The following is a 6,257-nucleotide window of genomic DNA, read 5'->3' on the forward strand; positions in this document are numbered from 1 at the left end:
GCCCTGTTCTACCTAGAGGTGCCTCTATCTCTACCTCAGGCCATCCAGGCACTCATAAAGCAAAGCCCAATCATATTGGCCTTGCCCAGAGTGGTTAATTGACTTGCCGAGGGGGACACAGCTAGTGAGGGCTTCCGAGGGAGGGAGCCTACACCAGGTCCAGTGTTCCCCCCTACCCCCCTAGCCAGTGCTGGCTCTGACCCTCCTAGCTCTGAAGATCTGTGCTCCTGGGGCATCTGTGACCCATGAAACCTTAGACCAAATCTTCAAACTCTCTAAAATGGGGGGGGGGAGATGGGGTAATGATCCCTGTCTGGGAGCAATTGCCTCAGAACAGCCTCCCAAGGCAGGGAGTTCACTCACCTTATAATTATCCCCATCTTCTACTAAAACAAAAAGTGGACTTGCCCAGTGTCCTCCAGCCAGGAAAAAAACTCAACCACAAGTCTCTGGTTCTCTATTGACACCCCGCCCCCAACTGTCATCTCTCTAAATCACAACTGTCCATGGGCAGATGATACCGCAGAACTTCAGGGTTTTCTCATACGTTGGTGGATTTTGTGGAACCTTTTTTTGGTGTTTCTTCCTCTTTTCTGAAATTCTTTTTCATAAGAAATGGCTCTAGGAGGGGCCCTGGGAGGGATAAAGTACTGTGAAATATATTGTTGTCATTTAGTCATGTCTGGCTCTTCCTGGCCCCATTTGGTGTTTTCTTGGCAAAGACATTGGAGCAGTTTGCCATTTTCTCCCCCAGCTGATTTTACCAATGAAGAAATGAGGCATACAGGGTGAAGTGACTTGCCCGGGGTCACATAGCCAGCAAGTGTCTGAGGCCAAATTTGGGTGAAATATAGGTGATACAAAAACAGAAACTTTGAAAACCACAACTCTCTGGGTGATTTTCCAAAAGGCAGGTCTGACTAGGGTGTTTCCATACTCCCTGAACTCCCATGGCAACTTATCTCCTCTAGGAACAGGTACTGGCTCCTCTGTATGGCATTGAAAGCCCTCTACTATCTATCCTCAACTTCCCTTTCCAGGCTGATTGCTCTGTGACCAAGTGACACCTCCAGGCCTCCTCCTATTTCTCCAGCAAGACAAGGCACTCCTTTGTCCAACTCTGGGCATTTTCACTGGCCATCCCCCCATGCCTGGAATTTTCCCTCCTCCCAGCCACGTCCCTCAAGCCCTGGCTAAAATCCCACCTCCTGGAAGAATCCTTCCTTCAATGCTAGAGGATTGTAGAGCCTTCCCTCTGAGCTTCTCTCCAATTTCTCCTGCCTATATCATGATCAAATGAGACTATTTGTCAATCGCTTAGCATACTGTAAGTGCTTAATGTTTATTTTCCTTCCTATAGCTTGTTTAATCACTGTAGTTTCTGTTAGTGGAAGCCTTCCTGACACCCTCTTAATTCACTTAATTCAGATTCATTATTTCCTGATTATCCTGTCTACAGCTTGCTTTGTGTCTGTTTGTTTATATGTTGTCTATCCTTGTTAAGCTGCATGAGGGCAGGAACTCTCTTTTGCCTTTTTGAATTCCCAGAGTTTAGCACTGTGCCTGGCACACAGTAGGTCCTTAACAAATGTTTACTGATTGATGTCTCCTGGACTGGACAGTGGGCTTCTTGAAAGCAAGGACTAGTTGTTTGGGTCCCCCCCCCTTTCTCTGTTTTGCTAGTGCTTAGCACTGTGCCTCTCACATAGTAGGTTCTTAATAACTTGATTGACTGAGGTTACTGAATGATTGATTCAATCACTGGATAGTGGGCTCCTTGAGAACCATGACTGTTTATTTGGTTTTATTCTTTTCTCTGCTTAATACAATGCCTGACACATAGTAGGCATTTAATGGGTGCTTGTTGCCTCGACTAGTCCCTTCTCAGCAGAGACCCTTCCTTCATACTTTTCTCCCTCTGCTTCCTTACTCTCCATTTCAAATCCTTTTAACATTCCTCCTCCATCCTCTCTTACTTCATTCTCCTCTCTACTCAAGGATTACACTTTGTCTCCCTAGGGCCAGTTCTGAATTACATCTCCTTTTGCCAGCCAAACAGACCTTTTTGCTCTTGTTCCTACACACATCAGCCCATATTCACTCTCCAGGCCCCGCACCTTTGTCCAGCATGCCTGGAATGCCTTCCTTCCTCAGTTCCACCCTTAGAATCCTTATTTCCCTTCAGAGCTTGGTGCCATCTCCTAAGTGAAGCCTTTCCTGATCCCCCAAGCCGCTGCATCCTCTTCCTGAAATTATCCTGAATTTATTTTATGTTTATATGTGTACTTGTTGTCTCTCTGGGGAGAATACAAGTTCCTTGAGAACAGAGGTGGTTTCATTTTTGTCTTCATTTTCTTAGCACCCGGAACATTGCCTAGCACATAGTAGGTACTGCACAAATGCCTCTTGACCCATTGATCCTTTCCCCTCCCATCTCTTTCTTCTGCTCATCCTCCTCCCATCCTCTCTCTACTTGTCCAGCATTCCTTATCTAGAGGCTCCTTGGCTGATACCTTCTGGAAGGATGAAGGAGAAGGTATACTCCATGTAATGTAAACACAAGAAGTCCAGACTTCTTGACTGAACCAATGAAGGATATAAATTAGGTGTAAACAACTGTGTGATTTGGGCAGTTGGATCAGAACAGACAGAGAGGGGGCAGTTAGGTGGCGCAGTGGATAAAGCAGCGGCCCTGGATTCAGGAGGACCTGAGTTCAAATCCGGCCTCAGACATTTGACAATTACTAGCTGTGTGACCCTAGGCAAGTCACTTAATCCTCATTGCTCTGACCCCCCCTCCCAAAAAAAAAGAACAGGCAGAGAAAAGATTTGGTGACTGTGGAAGAAAATCATTTATGCCCAGTAGGGAATGGATATAACAACATGGTGGACTGGGAATCAACCACTGCCACAGAAGGCCAACCCAGTGATGCTAAGGTGAAGGACTCCTAGCATTTGGGGCAAGGATGAGCTTGCTTTCTCTCCTCCCCCTCCCCAGTGACCAGGTGATAACCTCGTGGATGTCAAAAGGGTGGAAAGGGGCAGCTAGGTGGCGCAGTGGATAGAGCACCAGCCCTGGCGTCAGGCAGATCTGAGTTCAAATCCGACCTCAGACACTTAACACTTACTAGATGTGTGACCCTGGGCAAGTCACTTAACCCCAACTGCCTCACTAAAAAACAAAAAACAACCAAAAAAAAAAAAGGGTGGAAGATCTGGAGTTCCCACCAGAACTAGGAGCAGTGTCCCCAAGCAACAGTGGCTGACAGCATCCTTCAAAAAGTAGAGATACATCGAGGACAAAGGCCGCTCTAGTGGTTTACTGTCAGTGGCACTGAGCAAAGAGCTACACCTCCAGGGAAAAAGGGGAAAAAAAACCTTCTAATAACCAGAAACTATGAGCTTTCTCTTTGGTCACATGTGTAAATCTAAGTGTGAGCCCACTCTCCCCAGGGACCTTGTGTGTGCAAGGGCAAGGTATGAATCTTAGAGCATTTCTGTAACAGCTACCCTTGCTATAACTACTTGGTAACTTTCAAAAAGTGAATTGTTTGGCTGATAATCAGTGGGGAAGCACACTGGATAGGGGCTCATGAGCAACAGTGCTAAGGATCTCAGCCCCTTAGGGTTACCTCTAGAAACCTGAAGAAGTAGCAGTTGAGTTCAAATCTGACCTCAGAAACTTGACACTTACTAGCTGTGTGACCTTGGGCAAGTCACTTAACCCCCATTGCCCTGCAAAAAAAAAAGAAAAAAAGCAGCCACCCTCTAGCAATCCAGCCCACCCGATACATGTGAAAGTTAGGAGAGTGAACCCAAAAGGAAGCATATCAACCCCCCTCCATCTTCCCCTATCCTTAAAAAAGAAAAGAACCAACTTAAATTGACTTTACAATTCCCTCATGTCCATTATCATCTCACATCTCTCTTCCCTTTCTCAACCAAACTCTTAGAAAAAGTTATCAGGGCAGCTAGGTGGCGCAGTAGATAGAGCATGGGCTCTAGAGTCAGGAGTACCTGAGTTCAAATCTGGCCTCAGAACATTGACACTAGCTGTGTGACCCTGAGCAAGTCACTTAACCCCAATTCTCTCTCTCTCTCTCTCTCTCTCACACACACACACACACAAGAAAAGAAAAAGTTATCTTCTTTATACCCCCAGGGCAATGAGGGTTAAGTGACTTGCCCAGGGTCACATAGCTAGTAAATGTCAAGTGTCTGAGGCAGGATTTGAACTCAGGTCCTCCTGAATCCAGGGCCAGGGTTTTATTCACTGCGCCACCTAGCTGCCCCAAAAGTTACCTATTCTTGCCTTTACTTCCTCTCCTCTTGTAGTCTGGCTTCCAGCCTCATCCCTCAACTGAAACTGCTCTTTCTGAAATGACTAATGTTTTTTTTAAATTGCTGAATCTGATGACCTTTTCTCAACCCTCATCCTTCTTGTTTTGTCTACAGTATCTGACACTACTGACCACATGGAATTATTACACTGCTCTCTCCTAGTTCTCTCACCTTAGTCTTCTTTGCAGGATTCTCCTCATGGTCCTATCCTCCTGCATTGGTGCAGCCTAGAACTCTGCCCTAGACCCTCTTCTCTTCTCTCTCAACATTGTCTCTGGTGATCTGATCCTTTCTCATGGATTTAATCATAATCTCTATGCTGACTCCCAGATCTATCCATCCCGCATTCAACATGCCCCCAAACCAAACTCCCTTTCACAAACCCCTCCATTCTTCCTAAATTCTCTATTCTTCTACAAGCCACCACCATCAAGGTGAAGAAATGGGATATTTTAATGTTGTTCAATAGTGACAGGTCATGGGTAGCTCGCATCATATCCAAGATGATATTCTATGGCGAGGGGGGAGGGAGGAGGGCAGCTAAGTGGCTCAGTGGATAAAGCCCCAGCCCTGGAATCAGGAGGACCGGAGTTCAAATCCAGACTCAGACACTTGACACTGTGATGTTAACGTCCAGATGGGTTGGTTCCCTCTGCTGTCTTCACCAGGGATATTTTATGGATCTTTTCCATTTTTCTTCTGCTTTGATCTTCTCTTTCCATTTGCATCCTTATATGTCCTTCGGGATGACTTTGCTTAGTTGGGTATTTCAGTAAGCTTTCTTGAGGCCTTTTTTTTTTTTTTTTTTGGTGAGGCAATTGGGGTTAAGTGACTTGCCCAGGGGCACACAGCTAGTAAGTGTTAAGTGTCTGAGATCACATTTGAACTCAGGTCCTCCTGACTCCAGGGCCGGTGTTTTATCCACTGCGCCACCTAGCTATCTCTTGAGGCCTCTTTTAATTTCCAGTTTCTCTCTTCAAGAAAGTCGTGTAGTGAACTTCTTCATAAGATTCAACAATCTTCCATCCCCTGCAAAGCTGCCATATTGATATTCCTAAAACCCATCTGACCATGACACTCCCTTGCTCCCAGTGGCATCTAACAGAAAGTACAACCTCCTCTGCTTCCCAGCTGGGTTTCAGCCTACCTTTCCAGACTCATTTAAGATCCATAGTGTTTGGCCAGACTGGCCTGCTTACTTCAAACAATGTGCCATCTCCCATCTCTCTGCTTTTGCAATGGCTGTTCCCCTTGCCTAGAATACCCTTCCTCCTCAAGTCCTCCCAGAATACCTAGGGGTTTGCTTTTGGTTTTTTCAGTTGCTGTGCCAGTCAGTTCCTACCTCCTGTCCTTACTGATCTCAGCTACTGCCGGGACCTTTCCTGAGAAATAACTTTGTATTTACTTAACCTTGTCCATGTTGTTTCCTTCCCCTGGATAGAATGTAATCTCTTTAAGGGAGGAATGATTTCATTTTTGACTTTGTACCTACCTTGGCACCAGTGTCTGGCATGTTCTGAGAATAAATGTCTACTGAGTGAATGAATGATTAGATCATGCTGGAAGAGGTAAGAAAGGAGCTTGAACAAGGGGAGGGGATAGAGGGTGGATTTTTGTGCTCCAGGAAGGTTTGAGAGGGGACGGGAGGGGCTGGAAGGGATGAAAAAGCAGCTACACAGGGGAGGGCAGGGCAGGGGAGGAGAGGGGAGGGCAAGGCAGGGGAGGGGAGGGCAGGGCAGGGCAGGGGAGGGCAGGGCAGGGGAGGGCAGGGAAAGGAAGGATGAAGGAAGGAAAGGAGGGAGGGAGGGAAGGAAGATTACAGCTCTAACTCTATAAACTCTATAACTACTATGAGCTACTTACTAGTCATATTCCACAGAAGCCACAGCTTGCCCTCCCAGAGAGAACCCAAGGGC

Source organism: Dromiciops gliroides, chromosome 3 (assembly GCF_019393635.1).
Source record: "Dromiciops gliroides isolate mDroGli1 chromosome 3, mDroGli1.pri, whole genome shotgun sequence".
NCBI classification, from domain to species: Eukaryota; Metazoa; Chordata; class Mammalia; order Microbiotheria; family Microbiotheriidae; genus Dromiciops; species Dromiciops gliroides.